At 46.4% G+C, this 27,053-nt stretch overlaps 1 protein-coding gene across 2 annotated transcripts in view; it reads right to left on the reverse strand.

Moving 5' to 3' along the window:
- The window catches only part of GNAO1 (G protein subunit alpha o1), a 167,164-nt gene that overhangs the window by 87,241 nt on the left and 52,870 nt on the right, over positions 1 to 27,053 (reverse strand). The gene's annotated exons all lie outside the window — the stretch shown is intronic.

Raw genomic sequence — 27,053 nt, forward strand, 5'->3', positions numbered from 1 at the left:
TATATTCACAAGGTTGGTCAATCATCACCACAATCTAATTTTGGAACATTTCAATCTCCCCAAAAGGAACTTTGTATCCATTAGCAGTTACTCTCCATGCCCTGCCCCTACCCTAAGCAACCACTGATGTACATTTTGTTTCTATAAATTTGTCTATTCTGGACAGTTCATATAAATGGAACCATACAATGTATGGTCTTTTGTGACTGGTTTCTTTCACTTAACACGATGTTTTCAAGATTCATTCACAATGTAGCATGTATCAGTAGCTCATTCCTTTTTATTACTGAATAGTATTCCACTGTAGGGATGTACCACATTTTATTTATCCAGTCATCAGTTGATGGACAATAATGATTCCTGCTGCAAAATTCCACTTGGTGCTGGTTTGTGGGTCTTCACTCTGAGATTCTCTAAAAAGCAGATCAGAATGACCCTATCAACTTTCTGTCCACTTTTATTATTCCTAAGTCCAGTTTTGTAAAAGTATCTCGAGGGAGTACATAACCAGTGCAGGCCACTGGTACACCACCCCAGAGAGATCTCAAAGGGATCTTTCCTAGCTCCCACTGTAAACAACTAGAAAACCAGACAAAATATATGAAACAAGCATTTTCAGACACTGGAGAATAGATAGTGCAGGATCGTGATCCCTGAGAGAAGGGAGACCGAGGAGGGGAGTCCTATGATGGCCTGGGCGTCCGCCTTTAGGTGTTTACTAGACCACAGTGCAGGAGGTTACCCAGGCAGAACACAGCCATTTCACTGAGCTGAAGAGAAAAAGTGAGTTCAGGAAAGCTGAGGTAGCTGGAAGGGCAGCATACCAGAGGGGAGAAAACTGCAAAGAGAGAGCACTTCAGATGCTTCAGACAGCGCATAGGGGTCCCCCTGGAGTCTGTGGCTGGATAGGGTGAGATTCCACAGCTGGTCAAGGAACAATTACTAAAGAAAGAACAAGCATCAGGTTGCTTATCAGTTGAACGCTTCCCAGAGCTCATTCAAGGCTAGGAGATATTCAAGTTCCAAACAGCCAGAGTGAAGAGTCCTTGTTGAATGCCTGGGGCACTCAGCAGAGATGCCAGAAGGCTCATGCCATAGCAACAGGGCTGAACTAGCTCCAGAGTAAAGGCTGCTTTAGACTGCCCTCACGAAGCTTAAAAACAAACTTAAAAAAAAAATCAAGCTGATCTACAAGTAACTTGACTACCTGGAGAATAAAGTCAAACAGTCTTTAAATGAGAACAACAAAATCTAGACATTCAACAATACAATATTCATAATATCAGCATCACACAAAAAATTTCTGAATATGCAAAGAAGCAGGAAAGCATGACCCATAACTAGGAGAAAATACAGTCAACAGAAGCAGACCCAGGAGTGACAGAGATCAAGAAATTCACAATAAGAATTTTAAAACATCTATTTTAAATATTTCTAAGAAATTGAAGGAAATTGGGAACATATGAGGAAAGAAATGGAAGACGTAAAAAAGAACAAAAGGAATATAAAATGATGAAAATATAGTATCTAAAATAAAAATTTCACTGGATGGGATTAACAGCAGATTAGACATACAGAAGATGAGTGAACTTGAAAACATGGCAATAGAAACTATCTAAATTGAAACAGAGGGAAGAAGCTGAAAAATGTATTATGATGTTTATAACATACATAGAAATAAAACTTCAACAATAGCACAAAGGATGGGAGGGATAAAATGAAAGTATACTCTATACTGTAGAAAGATTCTTATAAGTAAAAAAAGTAGTATTAATATATTATTACTTGAAAGTAAAGTGTAATAAGTCAAGATACACATTGTAAACTCTAGAGTAAATACTAAAAAACAGAAAAGAAAGGCAACTGGTACTTAGATTCTCCTAAGAGGGTGGGGCCCTCTGGGTAACCTGAGTGGTGCAGGCAGGATTTGCTAGTCCCCATGGCATGACATGCTTCCCCAGAAGCCACTGCATTGAGTTTCTCATGCTTCATTTGGGATCAGCAGACCCTACCACTCTCCTGGGAATGCTCTCTAGACCTTTGGCTGACTCTGGGACCTCCCTCAACCTATTTCACACCTATTGATATCATTAATCTTCATACACACTTGATCAGGTGGAAAGGGTGGGATTTTATTATAACTATTTGACAGAAGAGGAAACTGAGGCTGAAAGAAAATAAGTAATTGCCCCAATGTCTCCCAGCAGGTAAGAGCCTGGGCCAAGAATAGGACACAGGTCTCCAAGCTCACAGTCCTTTCTATCACACCTCAATTCATGGACTGAAAATACTGCTGGCAGGTCTCAATCTGTTACCTGGGTTGTCCCAAGATAAAGAAGCTTCATTTGCAGTTTGCAGAAATGTTGCAATTTGGGGGAAATTGCTCAAATCATGATTAGCCCTATAAGTTGTTCAAACTGGCTTATATTAGGTTAAAAATAGCCTTCCTGTTTCAGAGTAGAATTTTATATCCCCTTCTACTACAATGTAGTAAGTACTTTAAGACTAGAAAATTTGGACCATACAGAACAAGAAGAAATTTTTTTTTTTTTTTTTTTTTAGACAGAGTCTCACTCTGTCACCCAGGCTGGAATGTAGTGGTGGGATCTCGGCTCACTGCAAGTTCCGCCTCCCGGGTTCAGGCCATTCTCCTGCCTCAGCCTCCTGAGTAGTTGGGAATACAGGAGCCCGCCACCATGCCCAATTAATTTTTTGTATTTTTAGTAGAGATGGGGTTTCACCAACAAGAAATATTATTCATACTCCCACCACTCAGAAAAACACTGAATTTTTAAATGTTAAGTCTTCCCCCTAGCTTTTTTTAATGCCACATTCCTCTTCTTTTTTTCTTTCTAGCATTGATTTGAGGCAAATATCCTTATGTGTATCAAATAAGACCCTCTTTATTTTCTATTTCCCCACACCATTCTAGAAAGGCAGAGTAGAGCAGTGGTTAGAGGTTGGGCACTGGATAGGATGAGCTGTGTGTCCCTGGTAAACAATTTAATTGCCTTGGTTTCCTCATAAGCAAAGAGTTGTGAGGAATAAATGTAAAAGTGCCTATCGTATAGTAAGTATAAAACAAATGGTAGCTATTAGTATTTTCTGCCGGACGCAGTGGCTCATGCCTGTAATCCCAGTACTTTTGGAGGCCAAGGCAGGCAGATCACGAGGTCAGGAGTTCGAGACCAGCCTGGCTAATATGGTGAAACCCTGTCTCTACTGAAAAATACAAAAATTAGCCGGATGTGGTGGTGGACACCTGTAGTCCCAGCTACTCGGGAGGTTGAGGCAGAAGAATCGCAGCAACCTGGGAGGTGGAGGTAGCAGTAAGCCAAGATCACGCCACTGCACTTCAGCCTGGGTGACAGAGCGAGACTCTGTCTCAACCAAAAAAAAGTAATAGTATTTTCATTCTAAAGTTAAAATCTGGCAAGTATAATGTCTTTCACTTGCAGTATAAAATAAGCAGAATAATTGCAGCTCCTGTTTGAGGGTTTACCCTCTGTGCTAAGTGCTTTACGTGTGTCAATTTCATTTAACCTTCAAAACAATTCCAGGAGATAAATTATCTCCTCTTTACAGATGAGGAAACTGAGGCTCAGGTAGGTTAGGCCACTTACTTGACATACAGCTGGTAAATGGCAGATGCTGAAAGGCAGGTCTGCTCCTTCTGCCCTGAGTCCCTATCTCCAGGAGAATCCAGAGATTTCACCCACAAAACAAGCACTGGAACTCGCCCTGTTGTATCTGCCCAATGTTCTGGCAAGGAAAGGAGGCCTCTGGGTTGGAGTTGGAGATACAGCCCTGGAGAGTTCAGTCTAATGTGACAGCCCAGGTCTGAGTCGTGGAGGTGACAAGGCCAGGATTTGGAAATCAGGAGCGAGGCTCCAGGAGATACCTTAGCAACAGCCAGTGGTATCTCACATTGCAGCAGCCCCAGGTGGGCTGTTCATCTACATAGCTGAGCGATAGAGTGCAGAATCAAGTCCCAGAAACATCATTTGAGTCCCTGGGTCCAACCATGCCTGAAGCCTACCCAAAACTTTTGAGTGATATGAGCCAAATAATTCCCTCTCAATTTTGCATAAGCTAACTTCATTTGGGTTTCTGCCACTTAGAACCAACAGAGACATGACTAAAAGGTACATGTTTTATACCTTGATAACAATAATAATCAGAGATCATCTCCCAGAAGACTTGTTTACTAATTTTTAATTTTTAAAATTAAAGCACCACATCTCATTTATCTCTGCTCTCTTCTCGTATCTCCTGGCATAGGGCTGAGCTCCAGACAGTGCTCAGATAAAGTGAGACATAACTACATGATTCAGGACTACACAGATGCCCCACACCTGTCCCTCTCCAAAGCACTCACTAAAGGAGGCAGATGTGTGTGTGTGTGTGTGTGTGTGTGTGTTGTGTGTGTGTCAGGGTGGGGACCTACTAGATTTCTTGTGACTGCAAAGCTAGGACATCAAAGGGAGATCCAGCTAGATTCTGCATTGATGCCCACCAAAAACTCAGGGACTCTGAGGGGTGTTCCAGGCCACCAAACCAGAAGCACCATGAGGAACAGGAGGTCTGAACAGCCAAGGGCTGACTGTGGAGTGTTTGACTTTGGACAGAAACTGCCAGCTGGACTCTGGAAACCTGGCAACGCTGCTGAGAGGAGATCTCACGTGGATATGGGGAGAGACAGAGGGTGGCAACCCAGCCCGCCTGCGCGAGTCTGAGCTTTCTGGGAAGAGGCAACCAAGGAGAAACCCTGGTTCTCCCCGCACCTCCATTTCTCTCTCTGCTGCCTTAGGGACCCTGCAGGAGGCCTGGACTTGGGCTCCCTTTGCTTTCTGCTTCCCCCTTGCAGTGCAGGACTGCACTTAGCTGCAGTGAGACTCCCCAGGCACGCTGGCCTTATATGGTCACAGAACCACAGGCTTGGGAGCTGGAAGGGACCTTGGAGGCTCATCTGGCCCAGCAGCCATTCTCCTTCTCTGAATCATAGACTCCTCTGAGAGTGTGACAAATGTACCGACACATACAGTTTCCCCCCCAACTTCTGGAGGTTCACAAACCCAGAGGCCCTAGGCTGCTGGGACACATGGCTTTTCACTCCATCTCCAGCTAGAGTAAATGCTCCTCGTCTGCTCCCTTTATCAGTGCTCTGGCCCCTGCCCTGGGACTGGACTGCTGCTCCTCCTCCATCACAATCCCTTTAATGATCTACAGGAAGCGGGGGCTTCTAGAGCCAGACTCTCTAGCTGTGAGACTGGGCGCTTCTGTTTCCACATCTGTTCCTGGGAGATGGGAATGGTAACAGAGCTGGTTCCTGGTTGGGATCAAAAGAATGAATCCATGTAGAGTGCCCAGCACAGTCGGCAGTCAATCAGTGTTAGCTATTATTATTGTTGCCATACTTGGTACAAGGGACAGGGGAGAACATGCAGTCAGTCAGGTGTCCTGCATCTATCCTCTTGAGGAAGAGGATGGGAAGTGGGTCTATGGAGACGGAAGGGGATGGGAAGTGGGTCTATGGAGACGGAAGGCTGGGAGGACCACTGCTTGTCAGGAAAAGGAGGAGGAGCAGCAGTAGCAGCGGCAGCAGCAGCAGCAAGGGTTAACAAGCCACAGTGGAGAAAAGAAGAAGGGCGGCAGAGGGGGTTTCTCTGGACTAAAGCAGAGAATCTGCTCATTTACCATTTACCAAATGAACACGTTGGGAGTGGTTGTGGGATGAGAAGGTGGATTTCCTGATTTTGAGGCTGTCTTAACATGTCACAAAATGTGTTTCTGAACACTGACGGAGAGCTGTGCTGTGGCTGCCTGGGTTAGGGTCAGGGCCCAGTGCTTCATTCTCATGCCCAGCACCAGTGGTTTCCAGCCGTCAGGGAGACCTCCGCAGTAATGGGATGTGGCCCCTGGAGCCATCTGCCTCCCCAGTGGAGGTGGGGATGGACCTGCCTGGCCTCACATGACACATTTTTAATCAAACAACTGTCAGATGCCAGTGAGGGAGGAAGCCACATGCCAGGAATTGGGGGCTCCACAGAACCTACGAGACCAGGATCTGGACAGGATGGTAAAGTGAAAATGCCGGTTACAGTGTGTGTCCTGTGCAGCTGTTTTCATAAAACTGTTTGTGGGTGGGGGCAGGAGGTAGGGTGTGGTATGGAGGGAGAAGGAAGGAGAGGGAGATGTTACGTGAGGATGTGTAACAAGATGTATTAATAATCACTTTCGGGTGGTGGCATTCAGTGAGTTTTAAAAATTTTTCTTCTTTGTATGTTTTATGTTTAAAAATGTGTACTTGTTATATGGAAGAACAACAAGTCATTTCCAATGAGAGAGACAGACACTTCATGTTTAACCTACTAGGGACCATTTTCACCTAGAGAGAATACTTGAGTGAAAGGGGTAGAGTCATTAACCAACACAAATCTCCTGGAGTGACACATCTGGGATCAGCCTGCTGGAAGGTCTCTTCCGACTTCAAAGCCTCTGAGGCCTGGTCCCTGCCTTCCAGAGCCTCTCAATCTAGATGGTAAGATAAGGCTAGTGCCAAGAAATGAAAATTAACAACAAAAAAGTGGCATCTGCCAAGGGCCAGTTGAAGGATACGTGTGTTAGATGTGCTGGCTGCCACCTGAAAGCCACTCCCTTCTCATGAAGAGTTCCTTTCCCTGCCTCCTTTGCAGCGAAGACTGGCCAAAGAAATGGTTCTGCTTAGAGCCCACACAGAAATAGTCATTTTCCAGATGGGAAACTGTGATGTGGAGAGGAAGAGATGTGCCTATAGGCACATTTAGTTTGTGGCAGAGCAGGAACAAAACCCCCAGAGGCCTTTCCATTGTGCTACAGGCCTCTTACCTCCCTTGGTGCTCCTCTGGGAGAGGGGAGGTGATGGGTGACACCAGGTGAGAAAAACATCTAATCAAATGCAAAATGGAAAGATGTTTTTACCTTTTGTCTCAAAAGATCCAGCTCCCAATAATTTAGAGGCTTTCCTGTAGGGGTGGGGGACAGGGGTGTATTCTGTAAGCATCTCTATTCATTGATTCCCTAATTGATTTTTCATATATTATTTGCATACATACTAGGTGCCGGCCACCATATCACAGGTTGGGAAAAAAGCGACAGACACAATCCCTGCCCTTGTGGAGCTTGCATTCTAATAGGGAAGAATGATATGGAAGAAGTAATGTCACAAATGGTTCTATAAATCACAATGGGAATAAGGGGAAAATATGACCTGAAGGAGCACCTACAGTACAGGTGCACGGTGGAGGGCAGGACCAGCCTCTCAGGAAACAGCAGTGACCATGGAGCAGGTGCTGGCTGGACAGACAAGGTAGGGCAATCCAGACAAGAGGGGAGCACCAGCGCTTGGAGACAACACTGTGTGGTCCCTTCGCGCCTCCCAGAGCCCCCCTGGCCCACAGAGTGCTCAGGGAATGTGTGTGAAACGGATGAAGGCAGCTCACGTGCTGGTCGGTGGGACTGGAAGCCAGAGACCCCAGTCAGTAGGGCTTCCCTGGAGCTGGCACTGGCACGGGTCTGCTGTTCCCTCCTGAAGGAGGCTTCCATTGACTCAAGGAGAAGGTATGAACAGCAAGCTGAATCAATGGGGGAAATGTCATCAACATCGCCTGGTTGAGAGGCACTGGCAGGCACTGGCAGCATACCTACTTGGAGGTGGGCTCAGCAGAGGGCAGGTACCCCAGGGGGAGGGGGAGAGAGGGCCCCGCCTGGACCCTCCTCCCTCTTCTTCTCCCTGTTGGAGCTCCCACTAACTCTGCTCTTGTATTTCCTTTCCCTGGAATGTGGTCTTGTGGCCAGTGGTGTTGGACCCGCAGGAGGGACCTGGCTTCCTGACCCAGGGGATACCATCAAGAGTGAGGACTAAGCGGAGTGGTCTGCAGTGGTCCGGAGGGCACATGGTGTGGGCATGGTGGTGTCTGGGGACTGGGAGGGCTGTCTAGGAAGTGCAGCAGCCCAAATCCCCTAGAGAACAACACTCATTCCTTTGTTTATTCATTCCCCTCCATGAATATGCATATACTGAGCACCTGTTAAGAGTGGGGCACACCCTGAGTCTCCTATTCACTGACAGTCAGACTGTGGGCAAGTCCTCAGCCTCCCTAAGTGTAGGCTCTCCCTTGCAAAACGGGGACAACGATTTGGCCCTTCACAGGGTCACTGGCGGTATTAATGTATGGAGAAAGCCTGGCTCTCAGTGGGGCCCAATACTGTCAGCTGCTAATATTATTTAAAAGTCTCAGGCAATTCAGTGCCAAAGCAGGGCTAGACCACTAGTCTTGTTTCCCAAGCCACGGGCCCTCCTTCCACCTGGTGCAGCAGTGCCTTGACCCAACTGAATGGGGTGTGGTGGGGCCAGACAGTATTCACGTTTTGAACGACGGGTTCAGAGGGACCACTAGTTGGGCAGAGGTAAGATGTGTATGTTTTGCAAAGCAATTATTCTGGGCCTTAATTTCTGATTTCCCAGAATTCCAGGAGCACAGAGGCCCCTGATGGGAGGTCAGAAGCTCTGCTCTTTTCCAGGCATAAAGGCTGCTTCCTTGACTGGCAGAGCTCAGCCATCCCTGAGATTACAGCCTCCTTCAACCCCTCACTGACGGCATCCTCCTCTTCTCATCCAACAGAACTGACTGCTATGTACCAGGTGCAGTTCACACAGCACCCAGGAGACTGGCGAACAGGACAGACAGAGGACCTGACTTCAGAGGACTCACAGTTCAATAGGGGAAGACATAAAGAAGTAAACAAATTATTATAGAGTAATAAACACAAAACTAGTAGTTAGTGGGGGAGGGTAGAGTTAAGAGCCATGAGGTGGCATGAAGCTGAGGCCTCAGTGATGAGGAGTGGGCCTTGCGTATTGGTGAGGAAGAACACGCTAGGCAGAGAGAGCAGCAAGTGCAAAGACCCCGGGGCACCTTTAGTGTTCTAATGGTGAGGAGCCAGCAGGACTTGAATCTAGTGAGTGACAGGGAAAGGGGGGGATGAGGCCAGAGGAGCAGCAGGGACCAGTGCTATGGCAAACGTACTACTTAAAATTTTTTCTCAGCTACACATTAAAACGCTCACCTGTTTAAAAAAAACACATTCGTCCCCAAACCATCTTGCCTCCCACCAGTGGTTCTGCTCTAATTGTGGATCATTTTTAAATGGCAGCTTTCCCTCCTCTTTCCCTGACTTCTCCAGCCCTGACTGAAAGGCCTGTTCTTGGAACACTTATAGATTACAGCCCACACAGCTAAGCAAAAAAAGAAGAAAAAAATATCAGCCACCATCCCACCAGCTGGAGGGAACCACCGTCCACATGTTGGGGTATATTTCAGTCCTTTTACCTGGGAGTCCGCACAAGTATTATTTTCCCTGAAATGGAATCACGCTGTACATGCTTTTTTCTACACTGAACTGGATGTTCATTTTAACAACTGTTTATGAAGTGCTTTCTTCATTCCAGGCACTGGGTATAGGGCAGTGAGCCCGACCTGCATGGCCAAGCCTGCCTTCTGGAGTTGCTATGTAGCCCAGGAGCTGTGGGCATGCAGAAGAGGGGCACCAGGCTCCATCCAGCCTCGCCAGAGACGACTTCAGGGAGAAGTCATTGATGTGGCTCCATGTCACCCTGGGGTTCTATTAGCTGCTTAGTCTCATCATCTGAATGGACCATGAGCTATGCAACCAAACCCCTCATGGTGGACATTTGGGCTGCTCACGAACGAGAACTCTTTCCAGCTTCAGATTCAGCTGCTGGGGCTGGGGGGCTTGTCTGACCATAAGGGTGCTTCTCCCAAGGGAGGCAGAAAACCACAAAACCTAGATGGGACAAGACAGAGGCTGCGTGACACCTGGGCCTTACAGAGTGAGGATGAATAACATGAGCACAAATGGATCTCTTGGCTATTTGGAAAGAAGAGAAGAAAGACCCAGCTAAAAATCCAGCTGTTTAATTGTGTGGTGAAGCTGTATGGTATATGAACATTTATTTAAAAAATAATTAGAACCCCGTTAGTAATTAATTAGTAATTATTAATACTATATTAGTATACTATACTATATACTATATTAATACTATATACTATACTATAAAATATATTAATTAGTAATTAATACGATATTAAAATGCTATATTTAATACTATGTTTTTAATACTATATTAAAACTTGATATTCTAATATCAGAATAATATATAATAAAAGGGTATTCTAAAGAGTTCTAAAATAATAGTAACAGGCAAATCAGTCCCCCAGAGGAATGACTGGTACAAAACAAGAAGGATGTCCTGTTGACAATGACTTGCAGAAATCTATTATAAAGATGCCATTTTTAATAAGGGGTAGCTCTGGCCAGAAGCAAAGATGTCAGCTGCCAATTGTCACCAGACAGAGCCAGGGGCAAGGCCAGGACTTGTGATTCCAGTGCAGAGCCTCTGCTGTGATTATCTGAAAACAACATGGACCCTGCCCTTTCCCTTGGTCACAGCGCTGGGGTGGGTGGAGGTGGGTGCTGCATAGGCCAGCTTTCAGTCCACAGCAGCGTAATGCTCAGAGAACTGCCTGCTAGAGCTCTGTTCTTTCTCCTCTTCCGGGTAGCATTGCTGGTCTGGGGCCCCTGGCTGTAGATTAGAGATACTATGCCTTGGACTTTGGAGATACAAGACTCAGGTTATTATGCAGATTGGCCATCAACATTGCAACCCCAGGTGATGAGGGCAGAAGAATCCTTCTCAGGCCAGCATCATTGGCCCTGGCCTGGGGCTCTCCCTTGGTGGTGGAGTAAATCCTTCAATGAAGCTCTGTCGGCCTCCTCTTGGGAAGACCTCAGGCCTCCCGATCCACCCTCAGATTCCAGCCACTGCCTTTTTCATGACTGTGTGTTTGGGAAATACTGCCACTGACTGTGGCAGCTTCCACCCCAATTTCATCACTCAGGAGACCTGGGGTCTAAGTCTTAGCTCTGCTGACCAGCTGGCATAAGCTTGGACAAGCCACTGTGACTCTGGACTCATTTTCTATGTGTATTGCCCAGCCTCTTGGACAGGTCAGGTGTTGGCTTTGGGGCTGGGCTGCATCAACTTCCTGTGGTTGCCCCGTTTCTCAGGTTGACTGAGGGCCACGGTCATATTTATGTCTATGTCTACGTCTATGTCTTTGTCAAATGCATCCTTTCTGGGTTACAACAGCTCACAAAACATAGCGACTCATGGGAGCAAATAATCAAAGAGTTCTTGTTGGACAAAAGATTGAGGAGCTCTGAAATAGAGACCTGCATACCTCACTGCATTCAGGGCTCTGCTCGGATGTCACCTCCTCAGTCCAGTCTGACTAAGGCCCCTTCCCTCCATTATTCCGTGCCTTTATTCTTCCTTATTTTCCTTCATCACATGTATCACCACCTGGTATGCATATTTTTATTTGTATACTGTCTGTTTCCCCACATGTCGATGTGAGCTCCATAAGGGCTGAGTTCACAGACTGTAGTGCCCAGAGCAGGGCTTGGTACTTGGCGAATGATCAATCAATGTTGGTTGAATGGCTGAATGAAACAGGTGATTGCTTGGGACCTCTTTGGCTCTAAAATGAGGGCTCCACATATAACTCCTTTCTGTGAAGGTGGGTAGCCTGTCAACAGTGGCCCCAGATGGACATATCTCTCCCCACTATCCCCCACTCATAGCCCTGGCTGCCAATTCCATCTCTACCTTGCGGACTGAACAGTCTTACCCCCTTGGGCTCGGAGTCTGTGGCCCTTTCCTAGTGATTGTAACTAGATTCACTCCCTCACTCACTGGCACAGGTTCCCCTCCTTCAACCCTGACGTCTTGGTTCTCACAGGGTTCTAAGGGTCAGGACACACAGCTGCCTTATGCTGTCCTCTGTAGGCTTACTTCTGGGAAAATCCAAAACTGTTCTTTGAAACCAAATGGTTAAATTAACTGGTTATGTTGCAGAGACATGACAGAGAGCTTTATGGCTTCTGAGTCCTCTTCATAATGCCTTATGTGCAGACATGAGCTTTCATTAAACACAGTAAAAGAGGCACGAGTGAGGCAAATTGGTTCAATGTCAATTTTACTGCCTAGATCTAAGTAACATTTCTGGTCTCCCATCTGCCTGATAAGGGCAGCTGCTAGATCTCCCTTTCATATTCTGCTGACATAATGAAGTGAAATATTCCTATTAGTACATTATGTTTAGTATATGAACAATACTGTACATTGGGAGCAGACTGCACAGCTTTTTAATTATATTTTGTGGAGAATGCACAAGTACGGCTGCAGAGCTTTGCTCATCCTGTTCAGTCTTTGGGGAAAAAAAAAACGTCCTGCCTTCCTGTCGACGGTATGTTTGTTCATTATTTATGTTCCTGCTCATTAGTGCCTGGATGTGTTCTCATGAACCACAGGAAAGAGAAAAGACCATGAAAGCTGCTGTCTTTTGGCTGGCAGCTCACAGACAAGGCTTTTACAAACCCAGGTTACCTAAGATATCGCCCTTTCTGACACCAGGCAAGTCCAAAAGGCTCTGTCATCCAAGCAGACCAGGTGGGGCTCTGACAGCCTGTGGGAGGGCTCCTATCTGGGTTCCTCCTGGCTCCCTCGCGATTTGCTGTGGGGCGCGGTGGTGACTCACTGCAGAATATGTCTGAGGGAGCCTGAGCTCTGCAAATGGCAAATGAGGGCTGTAGTGGGCATCTGCTGGCTTTGCCTGTGCAATTCCTCCCTTCCTTGAGAGATAGGAGCTCAACTTTCCTTGGGGGAACCATCCTTTCTCACACTTTGAGGATTCTCCCCACTCCTAGCCTAAGTCCCAGGGCTGAGCGAGTTACCGATCCACACCTGTCAGTTAGTATCGCACACATGTGGATCCAGCCATGTCTGAAGCTACTGTACCCCTAGGCTAGTCAGTGATATGAGACAATGTGTTTCAGTCACTCTAGGGCAGGTTTCTGTTCTTAGCAGTCAGGAGTCTTGACTGCATTGAAGCTGCATAGCCCTTGGATGTTTGTTCGGAAAGATGGCAGCAGGGCATCGGATGGTCACACAGACTTGCTGATCTGAAAGGGGTTGCCTGGTTACTGTACAGGTTCTGAGGGCTCTGAGGGTTACACTACCATAGGACAGCATCTGTCCCCACCCCACTTTGCAAGCGGCTGAACCAAGCAAACCATACTGGAGGTCATTTTCTCTTATGGGCATTTTGGGGATCAGCTGATCCCAAAGCACTGTCCACTCCTCCCCCGACTCCACCTAACCCCGAAACATGGGGAATTTCACTTCCTTGTGTCTCTTCTACATTACAGACCTAGCCAGCCTGGAAAATGCTTTTCATAGGCTCTTGATTTTCCCCTTCCTGTTCTTTTTAAATGAGGACTTGTGTTTCTTCTCCTTGCCATGTGATGCGGAAGAGAAGGACACCAATATACCACCAGCAACCTGAAGAGACAAAGGGGCACGGACAGAATCCCTCATTCTCCAGTATGGGCTGCTTGGCACACGTGCTTTTGAGATTTGCCACAGAGCCTCCTAAGCGTTGCCCCAGATGGTGGACCATTTTAGGTGAGTGTTCTGAAACAGACAAAATACACCTTTCTCAGCTCCCTGCCTAAAAGAGTTCAAGGCAAAAGGTACAGATCACCCCAGATGGGGGCTCCTCAGGGAAATCATGATTTCTAATGTCCTCTGGGAGGACTGCTTATGGTAAAATCTGCCAAAAGCAAGTCTGAATGCACATTCCTCTCCAGGGTAACTCATGTCTCCTCAAATGAAACGGCAGTGGTCAGTTGCCATGCCAACTTTTGCTGGACAAAGAGGGCCATGTCTGCATTGGGTCAGGCCCCCAAACATCTCTGACTGCATGGATGTGAGCCACATTCTTCTGGTTCCCTCTGCACCACCCCTTTGTTGGGCCTTTGAACAAGAGTAGGGGAGAATTCCAGGTGACAGCATGTCTTGCCAGAGAAATACATTCACAGAGAGGCACAGCAAAACCCAGCCCAGCCAGTCTTCCTTTCCTGGAGGTAGATGTGGCCCAGAAAGGATGCCACTCTCTGTGTGGTGGACTTAAATGGCCCCGCCGCGGCTCCCAGGTTTCCCACCCCAGGCCTTCTCAAGCATATGGAAGTTCCTCATTAATAACCATGATAGTGTGGTCATGCCCCCCAAAAGAGAGTCCACAAAGATCACTTTGTGGGCTTCCACATCGATCCCCTCTCTAGGGATGTTTGGGTGGGGTAGTGTGTTCTGACTGCCAAAGCCAAAGCATGCACTTGGCTGTAGGGGTGGCAGACCCTGTGGTGAGCCCAGCTGTGTTCTCTCAGAGTCGGGCTCAGTAGAGGCTCTGCTGCACTCTGAGAGGCCAGCAGGAGGGTAGGTGTGCTCAGCCTTCATCATGGTATCTGGGCCTCTCTGAGAGAACGGCCTGCTTCTGGCCCAGCAGCTGGCAGCTGAGGAATTTTCAGTGTGAATCAAGCCTAAAATTGGTGCATGTAGAAGACAAGCAGGCTAAGGAGGACAGGCCCCTCAAGCTACCATCCTGAGACTGTCCACTCTCTCAGACTCTCATCTGGATTTCAGGTAGAGACAAAACAAAAAACGGCCCACAGCCCACACTGCCTATTGTCACTTAGCCACACCACAGTAGCAAGAGCTGGGTCCGGGGGAATAGAGTAGTAGCAACGTCTGTTGAACCCCTTCAGGTGCAGGCACCGTGCTAAGGGCTTCACGGACACTGCCACACTGAATCCTCCCAACAACCCCCGCCTCCTGGCAACAGCCTTAGTCAAAGCTATGCAAGTGTTAGTGCTAGCTCTACTTTGAAGATGAGGAAACTGGTTAATAAGAAAGATAATGAGCTTTCCCAAGGTTATATGGTTAGCAAACATGGGTGCTCTCAAGAGCTCTCCACTTTATGGACGGCCCTCAGACTAAATACCCAAGGAATACTGATGACTTCAAGCACATTCAGAGGAAGCAGACCAGGCTGGTAAGAGTCAAGACTTCTGACCAACTGCGAAAAAGGGGAAAGGCATTAAACAATGTTCACATTAAGAGGGGGTCCCAACAATCAGAAGATTTCTGTTGTCACACTGGCCCTGAGTCCTAAACTCTTACCCCTCTTCAATGCCTTTCCAGTTTTCTAGCTTAATCTTTATCACATGAACCCCCTGCCCTGCCCCTTCTGTGGACCACTCCCAGCACTGTCTGCTCAGCCCTGGCTAGTGCCAGACGCATGGCTACTGAAGGAGTGAACAACGGATGCATGGATGAAGACCGTCTAGGGAGAGCTCTCACACTGTTGGGATCACCATCATAGTCACATCTGCTTATTATCACCACGGCCAGCAATGCTGAGACAACTGTCCCAAGACACTTCTGTATCCACTGAGCTTCAAGCTCCAACATGCATGTGGATCAGGACGGTATGGAACAGGGGCAGTTGGAAACCAGGAAGGATGGTGAGAAGGGGTAGGGAATATACACAATTTCCAACATTAGATGTGGCACAAATAGGGCTCCCAAGAATGGAATTCAGTTCAGTGGACATTTACCCAATACCTCCTGAGTGCAAGGCCTGGCATTTGCCTCTTTGACTGGCGCAGATCACGTTCCCTGACAAGGAGGCAGCATTCACATAGCATGTGAGGCTGAAGATGCATTTGGTCCTATTTCAGGTGTGTTGCTCCCGTTCTTGAGGGGCTTCCTAAAGTGGTGCTACCCACGCTCTCTGAAACCAGGCTTTCTTCCTGCACTGGCTCCTGCACGTCCCCAGCTCCAACATGGACTTGCTGATGGCCCCTGATCACAAAATGTCCCTAAGGCTCTTCAACTGGTCGTGTAAGAATGTATATGCCATCTAAAGCCAGGTGTATGTGTGCCTGGCAGCACTTTCCATAAAGAACAAAGGGCTGTGTACAGGAGTGGCCTTGACTGGGACATCTGTGTCAAAATGAGAAGCACTAACAATGGGGCTCTTGAGGCCAGAAATGCACAGGGCTTCCCTGTCTAACTTCAGACTGAAAGTTCTCCTGCCTACTCTCACCCAAGAGCTATTGCCTGCCCCAATCCCCTGTCTCTCCCAGAGGAGCTGCAGGAAACTCTCCCCTGCCTTCTCAGCACCTTTCAATCCTGGGAAGGGCTCTGTAACAGGCAGGGGCTGCCCAGAGGCTGCAAGTCTGTCCAGACCGATGTGTGGGAGAGCAGCTAGGCCTGCCTCTGACACCAGCCCACAGGGAAGCTGCTGGGGAACAGGGCTCTCCCTGAATGGCAAGTTCCAGGACTCCAGGAATATATTCACCATGATCAAGCCCTGTTACCCCACACTACGACAGAACCATAGGCGAGGGGTTTTCTGCTCTGGGCGGTGTGCCACTACCCATAACTGTCAAATGCCCAACACTCCCCTTCAGGTTTTCCAAGCATTTCACGTGTTACTGAACAGTAACAACAGTTCCTCTTGACAAAACACCAACTTTGTGCTGGACATTTATGTATATTTTCTCATTAAGTCCTCACGATAGGAATGAATAACACAGTTATCCTCATTTTACATATAAGGAGACTGAGGCTTAGGGAGGTTAACTGGCTACTTGGCCAACATCTCAGAGCCAGTAAGCAGCAGACCTGGGAGCTAAAGCAGAATCCCGCTCATAATCTCCACCTCAACAAGCCTGGTAGTGGTTCTGTTTCACAGTAATGGTGGGAAGTATAAGAATCAGAGTGATTGGCTGGCCTGCAGTCACGTAGCAGAGGTCTCAAACTGGCCATCTGCAGCCTGGATTTGGGCCAGGGAGATGTATTTTGTTTGGCCTGCAGTAATTTTGAGTTTTTCTTTTCTTTTTATTTTTTTTTTCCTTTAAGCAAACATTTATAAATCAGAAGAATTTTCACAAAAGGATACTGATTTCTGGTTCTCCTGAAGAATCTGACATGCTGGACTGCCTCCTTAGGTGAGACCTGAGTTTGGCTGCCTGCTGTGGGCTAGGCTGGTGCTCTCCAGTGATGCACACGCCCCACCAGGCCAGAGCCCTCAGTCTACCAGCCTGCTGGTCCTGTCGGCATTGGGACTCCTTCACCAAGTCAGTTAATGGCATCAACCTCACATTTCAGGTAGAATAAATGTTTCCAGCATGTTGGTAAGAAGGAAAAGTGCTAAACTAATGGAAGATTTTTTTTTTTTTTTATCCTAATAAATATGGTCAGTAGCCAGAAATTTGACAGGTCCAATGAATCGTTAGTGCTAACCATGTTCAAACTTGTGAAAACGGTTCAGCTTGCTTCCACCTTTTTATGAAGCCTCACTGGAGGATACCATACCCCCTCCAAGGACCTAACAAAATGCACAGCCAGAAGGCTCTACACAGCTGGAAGCTTGGCCATGGTCCATGTTTGCACTTAAGTGCTGCTTGGTCAGACACATGGAACACTAATGACAATCACGTGGCCTCGGCTGCTGAGAAGTGGCCCAGAGTGATGGGAAACAAACCTCCTGAGCTAGCCGATGCAAAGACATTTAGCCAACAAGTGGGAAAGGCACCTTCTGCATTGGTTGGCAATGGGGGAGGAATCCAATATCTAAACACTGGAGTGCTCCGAGGCTAACACCATGGATTGCCGACTCAACATCTCCATTTAAATATGCACTAGGCAGGGCAGAATAAATGGGTTCCTAACTGAACTACTAATTTCCCACCCCCCCAAACCCAGTCCCCTTTCAGCCTTCCCCACCACAGAAAATACTGTTGCCTACTGAAGACTGGGCATGACACCTGCTCTCTGTTTTATTAAAAGGGAATTTAATGAGTGCTAAAGACGTGATGTGTCAAAGGCGTAGTAATGCCAAACTCGAGACTATTCGCCATAATTAGAAGAACTAAAAGAGAACTGAACAAACAACTTTCCCACCAAGAGATTCAACGTTCTCAAACACTGTCCCTGTACCACTGCAACTCATCTTGGGCCACTGGCAGTGTGCATCCTATAATTTGAGGCACTCTGGAGTACATGATTCTGGAAGCTAGTCCAGTGTCTAATCAGATTCAACTAGACAAAGATTAATGGGGGGTGTTAGTGGCCCCTGAGTGCAGCCACAGGGATAGCCTATCCAGAAAAAAAGACACACACACACACACAGAGAGAGACAGAGAGAAAATGAGAGAGACAGAGAGAGAGAGAGAGAGAGAGAGAGAGAGAGACTGACTTCTAGTCTCAGCTGATCCATCAGCAACTGAGAAAAGGCAACAAATCCTGAGAACATGGCAACCTGAAAGAGATTATCATCTCTAATCTATCTGTCCAATCCTAAGTTACAGAACTGCTGAGGTCTTTGGGCAGATGGAAGTACATGTGGGAAACAAGGCTGAAAAACTGGTGTGGGGATCTCCCTTACTTGGAGACCAGCTTCAGAGAGCTTTGGGGCAAGGATCAAAAGCCATGGATGCTGGAAAGAACTTGGCCAAGGAAGACCTGTGGATCCCCAGTGTGTGTGTGTACGGGGTGGAATTTGGGATGTAACAGAGGGGAGGTAGAAACTGGCTTTGCCTGACTGACCCAGGTCAGACCAAGAAGTGGCTGAACCAGTGGGCTGTAACCCCCTGCCCAGCAGCTAAAGGGGAATGGGAAGTAAGGCAGACAGATGTCTCAGGAGTAGACTGGTGGCTCACCCGCCTCAACACCACTGGCTCCAAGAGTAAGGACAGCTCTACTCCCACCAGCTGTGGACTGCTGCCACTCTGGGCTCCATAATGAGAGGTACAAAGAACAAAGAACACGCAAAATATGCTTCAAAGTCCTGGCAGAAGAAGATCTGTCAGAACAGTGTACAAGCCCAGTGAAGTACAGCTGCTCCAAGTGACAAATGAAAACTCAAGCAGAACATCACATGAGCCCTAGAGCAATTCAGGGCAGACTTAAAAGATTTCTCACATATTAAAACAATGTCTTCCCAACTATCGCAGGTGAGTCCCTATTGAGATGTGAATTACTGGTCTAGAAGGCAAAATGGAAAACCTATCTCCAAATACAGAGCAAAAATATAAAGAGATATAACTTATAAGGGAAAAGATGACAGACATGGAGGACAGATTCAGGGGGATCTAACTTAAAAATATTGGGAGTTCTAGAAGAAGAAAAAGGAACTGAGAGAGGACAGCCAATAATTAAATAACAAACAGAAGATAATCGCCCTGAACAGAAAAAAAGAACTGAATATACAGATTGAAAAGGCTCACACAGTTCCAGGAAGGACCACAAGAAAAGACATACACATAGGTTACCCTGGTACAATTGCTAAACTTCAAGATGAACACAAAATCTTAAAAGCTTCCAAACAGAAAGAAAATGTTGCCTATAAGGAAAAAAGAGTAAGACTGACAATAAACTTCTCATCTGAAACACTACAAGCTGAAAGAGAGCAGAATACCATGTACACACTACTCAGAAAAGATAACCAAAGACCTCAAATAGTTTGCCCATCATTTTTTAGAGCAAACATGCAAGAATTCATAGTTTATCACCCATACATCTCATCTATGGAAAATACTTAAAGCAACAACAAACGCGCCAGAACATTTTTCCTTGACCTGGGGAAAATGAACTGGTCAGGAAACCCTGAGGAGTAAGGAAGATTGCCACACACCTGCCCCACCCTTTTCTCCTAAATCTAAATGGAGAATGGTAGATGCTCTGGGAATGGAACTGCTAAAGAAGGACTCTGAAAATAGAAGGGACATACTACAAGGGAAATTCCACCAACAGCTCAAAGCTAAAAATATTAAATGTTCCTAACAGAATCAAGGAGTTGAAGAGGACAGGAGCAAAAGTGTTCCAAGGTCTCATCTTAAGTAGGGACAGGGAAACAATTTTAACATCTCATACCACTGAAGCAGGGAAGAGCAGGGAGAGAATGCAACATCTTGGAGGGATAAAACAGTTATTTCATGTTATCTTGTTTTCAAATAACATGAGAGCAATATGTGTTTAATTATGAATTAAGGGAAAAACAATGTAACCTTTAATGAAAGGGAAAAGTAGAGAACTTTCGAATTAATATGGGGAAAAGATGAAATTTGAAACAACTACATTAAACCAGCACAAGCAAGGGAAACAAAATATTGATGGAAAGAAATTATAAACATACTGTAAGATGGAAGAAATAAAATCCAGTACATCAGTCAACAGATTAGATTACTCATTAAACACAGAAGATGCCAGACTCGGTTAAGAAATTAAAACAAAAACCAAAGTCCAGGTGCATGCCGTTTATAAGAAAACTGATTAAAATAAAGGTATACAGAAACGTTGAAAATAAATGCATAGGCAACCAGATACTAGGCAAATGCAAACAAAAGGAGGGCAGGAGTGTCAAAATTAATTAGACAAGGGGGAATTTTAGTTAAAAAAATGCTGCAGAGGATAAAGATGTTTGTAATGATAAAAGGAACACTTATTTTATGAAGACATTAATGACCATCAGAAACTTTAATGCATTAAACACAGAAGCTAAATATATGAAGCATGCATTATTAGAAATGGAACAAATAAAATTTTAATGTGAAATTTCAAAGATGTCTATTTCAAAAATGGACATGTCTTATAAGCAAAAATTAAGATAAAAGAGAAAATAAATAATATAATTTGAATTACTAGAAATATGCAGGGCCCTACATTCCTTGAATCTGGAATAGATCATTTGTTGGGACCTGGATCACTTACAAAACTTGATCACAGAGATAAATTTAACAAATTTTACAAGACACGTTTTTTATTTTTTTAATTAAACAAAATTTTATCTTCCCCAAACAAATAAACAATGTGTGTGTGTTTAATAAAAAAAAATTATGGAAGGGTATAAAACCAGATTTGAAGAAAAGGCATATATTCTTAAATGGGAACATTTAACGTTATAAAAAATGCCCCCTGTGTACACTGGAACTTAATACAACTTTTAATTAGAATTTCAACCATTTTTTTGTTTGTTTTTTAATTAGAAGCTCAATCCCAGGAAGGGTTGGCATTTCCCTGCTACCCCAGGCTGGGGAGAAGGCAGGGCCCAGGTCTGGCCCCTTCATCCCACGAGCCGCCACATGTCCCCAACTCTGCTTCCACGCGATGGCAAAGTGCATGGCCCATCGGGTCAGATCCTGGCTATCCATGTCTGTGCACACCTCCCTTGGGGACTGAACTGGAGAGGGACCCAGTAGGTAACAGGGCTCAGCATGGAGGCCGAACAGTGGCCCAGGGAGCTGCCTGCTTTCACCTACCAACACCAAACAGATGAAGAGTGATCAACACTCGCCCCACTGGGCTGTAAAGAATATTTTCATCTTTCACTCAAACACACCTCTGGCTTGCTTTAAATGCTTTTCATCAAGCAACTCTGCATTGTATTACAGTTAATCACACTTGCTCAATTAAGGAGAAAGGATAAAGATTCTCTTCTCCCATCTTCCAGAAGTGTGGAAAGGATGGGACCTGCTCAAGGTCACAGGCCAGCAAGCAGTCGGGCTGGGGCTCCAACCCAGGTCTTCTGACTCCACATCCCAGCTTCCTCCCTGCTAATCTTCATGATAAGACAAAGTGGCAGGAGGAGTTGGTCAGTCACACGCTGCTGCGGGTGAGATGGAGGAACGAGGCGGATGAAGGGTCCTGGCACCAGATCCAGGCGGCCCTGGGGAGTCTTTTAGCCAGAGCTGGCTGGAACCTGGGCCAGGCAAGTGGGGGCCCAGGAGAAGGAGGGGCTGTTCTCTGCTCAAATGCTTGGCTCCAGACATGGCTGCTGCTGCCGCTGCTGCTATCTAGTCAGACACTCAGAGGTTAGCTGAGGGCAGCTCCCTAGCAGAACTCCTGGCAGAAGGCAAGCAATGTGAGTGCATCAGCCCAAAGTCTCACTGCAGCCTCAGAATCTGGCTCCAGCACGGACGGCACCTCCTCAGGGTGACTTGCACTCCCCCTGCCAGGAGGCCCTGTGAGCTGTTGGGGTTCGTCGGGGGGAACAGGCCAATGCACGCAAGGGCAGCAGGGCACGTCTGCCCTGAGGACAGGGCCCACTCCACTGCCACAAGAAGGAATAGCTGGATGGGGCTGGGGCCAGGAGGAAGGATGGGAGAAGGGTCTACTTGAGCATTCCTGATGAAGGGATGTGGATGAGCTGTGATGAGTTCTCCCTACGTTAGCCTCACTATGTGAACATATCAAGCAAATAACCTGTGCCAGATATCGTGCTGGGTGTTTTGGGTGCACCTCCCCATTTCATCCTCACAACTCTCCAAGAAAGGGACTATTAGAAGATTCCTCAGAGGAGGAAATGGAGGCCAAGAGAGATCAACTCACTTGCTCAAGGTCACTCAGGTGGTGAGTGGCAGAACTGAGTTTCTGTGTTACTTGGAAGCTGGTGCTCTGAGTAAGGCGTTAGAGTGCCCACTTCATCTGAACTGCTCTCCTTGCGACCCAGTGCCCAGCTGAAGTTGACCCAGGAAGCACAGCACTCACTGCTTTCCCTAGCCTTGTCTGAGGGTCCTGCCCAGCAGCCTGGCATCTAGGGGGCCAGCCATGGGGACGCGGAGTCAGAAGACTTGGGTTCACAGGGGCCATCCCACCTTGTACTGCAATTGGCTGTGCCATCCAGAGACTAATGACCAAAGGGGATACAGTATAGTACTTGTAGTTTACCATGTACCTGCAAATGTGTTCTCAATGAGTCGTAAACACACATTTTGGCCTGATCAGCTCATTTGATACAGAATTCCCTCTACCCTCCTTTATGTGGCCCTACTTTGAGGGCAGGAGGATGATTTATTATACTTCTTATAATTTCTGCTTATAGGTCCTTCTGGAGGCAACAAGTCTAATTTTTTGCCCATGCACCAGGGCCTCAGAGGATTGGTGCCTCTGGCTGGAGGCCTCTGGTTCTGTCTGGGCCCCAGAAAAGGTCCTTACAAATGCCAGGAAATCTAACAGGGGTGCTTTAGAGTTCACTCTGGAGCCAGCTCTTGACCAGGGAAGATGGCAGCCTCACTGACTGGTGCTGGAGTGCAGAGTGACAGGGAGACAGGCAGGCCCTCTCACCAGGTACCAAAATAACACCTGTGGGGAAAAACTAAGTGGAAGAACCTTCCAAGCAGATTAACTTCTGTTGTGGGATCTGCAGAACTATTAGTGGGCAATGGTTTGAGCACAGGCAAGGGAAGGAAGGTGAGGCTGGAGAGTAAGGAAACAAAGCTATAGGCAAGCTCTTCTTTATAAAGGAGGCTGTTAGGAAACTCCAACGTGCACTTGACCACCTGGGGTTCTATATTACAATCCTTTTTCCTAGGACCCATTTCAGCAGAATGAGAAAATATTTGCTATTTTGTAAAAGTTAATTAACTGTTATTAAAACATGCCCTTGAGCTTAATGATGTTCTTTATTTTACCATTTACATATTGCACTCCTTGAGCTGACTCTTCAACTTGATTTCACTTACAGAAGTGAACTTGATTTCACTTGTAGAAGTTTTAAGAACTTCTCGCCTCGAATATGCAGGCAGACACGTTGTAAGTCATAAGTGTAATGGGCAATTTCACTGGAAGGTAGGCAAGAGGACTGGATGAGGGGTTACAAGTTCCATGTTCAAAGGCCAGACTTGCCAATTTCGATCTAGATGGTCCTGGACAAATAACTGCATTTCTCTAACCCTCAGTCTCCTCATCTATAAATAGGATAATTGTCACCCAGCCTCCTTTATAGGGGTGTTATTAGGATTAAGTGGGATGCCTCTGATAGCCTGTTGTAGACTGTAAAACACATAAAGTGATGCTAAAGTGAAAAATGTGAGATCTTTCTTAGCCTTGGGGGTAAAATCATAGATTGGACATTTATGGCTTGGGGTCACCTTGTATTCATTCTTTCACCTCTTTGCCAACATCAAGTGTTTGAAGAGCCACTTCTCCCCAACTCTTGGCCAATGTCATTAAGGCGGGGACTAAGTCAACATATTCCATTCCCTAAAACCACAATGGTTGGTTCAGGGATGGGAACATAAGTCAATCAGAATCAGTGAGAAGCATTAAGACTCTTCCTGGGATATCCAGTAAAGAAACTCACACTTTGTATGGAGATTTGAAGCTGAGGCTGAGGGGTGAATCCACCTGAAAGTGAAGTTAACATGGAGGAAAGCAGAGCCCAGAGAGGAGACACTAGGTCCTGATAACATCCTTACAGCCCCAGGAGCCAGACTTTTCAGGGAGAGAGGTGGCTAAGCTTGTTTTTTATTTAAGTCAGTGTGGTAGGATTTCTGCCATTTGCACCTGAAAGGGTTTGATACACAATCTAAACGAAAGCAGGATGACTAACATTCAGGATCAGCTTCTGGCTATGTTTTCCAAAGGAAAGCTCTGTCTTGCGTGCTCTGTTTTCTACCCAAGAGCCACCCAACTAAACCTGGCATCAGCACAGGGACTAAGCTGAGGACATTCCATCTTCCCCCAAAGTGGAAGTGCTTAGGGGAATATTAACAGTGGCTTTTTCTAGTCTAATTGGCCAGGGCTTACAGTTCTTCAAGAATTCCTTCCTTGAGATGGATTGGCCTTCTAGATCTGTGGTTTTTAAGGACTGGTCTGAAGACCCCTGGTAAGCCAAGAAGGTCCCCAAATAAGGTTAGCAATTATGGTTTCTTTCTGGCCTTTGTTCCAGCCACACTGTATACAACTCATCAACCTGGCCAACTTGTGTGAGGGACAAACCTTGTATCTTCATGCTTCCGTGCCTCTGCTCATGCTTTTCTCCCTACCTAGAATGCCCTCCCTTCTTACTTCTCAGTACCAATTCTTCCTGATGGTTTGGGGCTGGAGCAGACACTATTGGTGGCCAAGCCATCCGCCATTGTTCTATTTCTTGCTGGCCAAGTCCGACCTGTGTCCTGGTGTCCCTATCTCCTCCTGATTGGCAGAAGCACATCATGTAAACCGACTGCCCTAACCAGTGATTGGCTTAAGAAGAGACACGGGACCCAAATCTATCCAATGAGGGCCAAATCTGTCCAATGTAAGGGCCAGTCTCCCAGCAGGGCTTCTGAAATAAGGAGGGGCTGGACCCTGTCATTTCCCTTGATTTAGGTGGTGAAACCATAATGCCTGGAGCTGCTGCAGGGAGGAGCCAGCTGGTGTGCTGAGACTGGCACAAAGAATAGAGAGAAAAGACTTGGGTCCTTGATAGCTTCATTGGGCAACCGTGGGACTGTTTGATTTCCAGACTTCTTGATATATGTGTTCATAATTTCCTGTATGGTTTAAGCCCTTCTGAATTGGGTTTTCTGTTACTTGCAGCCAGTGGCTCCTTGACACAAAAGCTCTGTTCCAGCTCTTCTCCCCCTTGGTGCTTTCCCTGATCACGTTGTCTACAGAACAGCCTCCACCCCAGCACTCCTCTCCCCTCCCCAGTGCACATGACTGGATTGTCTGTCAATGCCAGGAAAGTGCAATGGTTTTCATTCTAGGAGTGGGTTCTGCAGCACTGTGTTGAGATGATGAGGCCATGCTGGGGCTCTGAAGGAAATGGTATTGTGGCAGTACCTGCCATGAATTTACGAGGAGCCATATGCAGCTTCGAGAATCCAAACAAAACTCCTGACTTCATTGCCCAAACTTGTTACCCCCTATTCCCTGTATCTCAGAGACCATCACCTCCATTTTATCAGTTACTCAGGCCAAAAACCTTGGATTCAACCTTGACTCCTCTTTCTCTCACACCTACATTCAATATGAAAGGAAATCTGTTGGCTTTACTTTCAAAACACATCTAGGACCTGATTGCTCTGCTACCTCCCTAAATCACTACCACCGTAGTTTCTTGTGGACAGCCCCACGTCTCTGAATTTGTAGGGCCTAGGAGAGCACCTTATACAGGCCACCAGAGTCTCTCTCCTGAGAAACTTCAGGAGCCCCCTAATGATCTCCCTGCATCTACTCCTATCCCTGAGCTGTTCTCCAAAGTGAGATCAACACTTCCCGTGGGCTCCCACCACATTCAGAATAAAAGTCCAAGTCTTTCTGTAGCCTCCAAAGTAGCCCAGTCCTAGCCCCTTGCTCCCTCTCTTGACTTCATATTTCCCCACCCTACCCCTAATACCATAGAGGCTTCTGTCTGTTTCTTAAACACATCAAAACCACTCCCACCTCAGGGCCTTTGCACTTGCTATTTCTTCTGCCTAGAACACTCTTCCCTCACCTCCACATTTCCTTCAGAGGCTGCTTAAATGTTATCTTGGAGAGAATGTCCCTGACCACTCTCATAAAACAGTGGCCCTCTCTAAGTCCCTCCCTGTTTATTTTTCTTCATAGCCTATCTGCCCCTGACATATTTTTCTGTTTGGTGTCTGCCTTTCCATCCTGGAAGCTGAGGACCTGTCTCACCCACAGCTGTTACCCGTGGACCAGAACAGCTCTAGGCACAGGGCAAGCGTTTAGTATAAACTTGTGCAGTGAACAAACTCTTTTTGTATCCCCTGCTATTTCTCAGTACATGGCTTTGGACACAGTAGGTGTTCACGAAGTTTGCCTGTTACATTTGATGTTTATAACAGGAAAATATCAGAAGTTTGATTTCATTTCTGGCAGAAATGAAAGCTTCTTTCATACCTATGGACAAAGACTGGAAGGTAGCACTGGAAAACAGAAACGAGAGTTAAGAGTGGTGAAAGTTTTTGCATATTAATTTCTCTAAATGTTGTTAAGACAGCACAATTAAAAGGTACAAATATGTTTTACTGTTAAAAATTGTTTGAAAGAATTGTGCATGATTTTCTTAGTGTTGTCTAAAGAAAATCAGTTTGTGTTTTATTAAAGGCACTAACAGTTGAGACTGGGCTGACAGAATCTCCCTCAAAATCCCCTGTCCCCAAAGAGACCCACAGAGAGACATCATGCCTTTCTGAACAATCTTCTGAGAGCTGTAATCCTCAACCAATGTGTGTGAGAATGCACATTCAGTATCATAATTGTTTTGCCTTCACATGATACCTAGTTGGCAATTCCAAATATCCTCATGTAG

Source organism: Papio anubis, chromosome 18 (assembly GCF_008728515.1).
Source record: "Papio anubis isolate 15944 chromosome 18, Panubis1.0, whole genome shotgun sequence".
Taxonomy (NCBI): domain Eukaryota; kingdom Metazoa; phylum Chordata; class Mammalia; order Primates; family Cercopithecidae; genus Papio; species Papio anubis.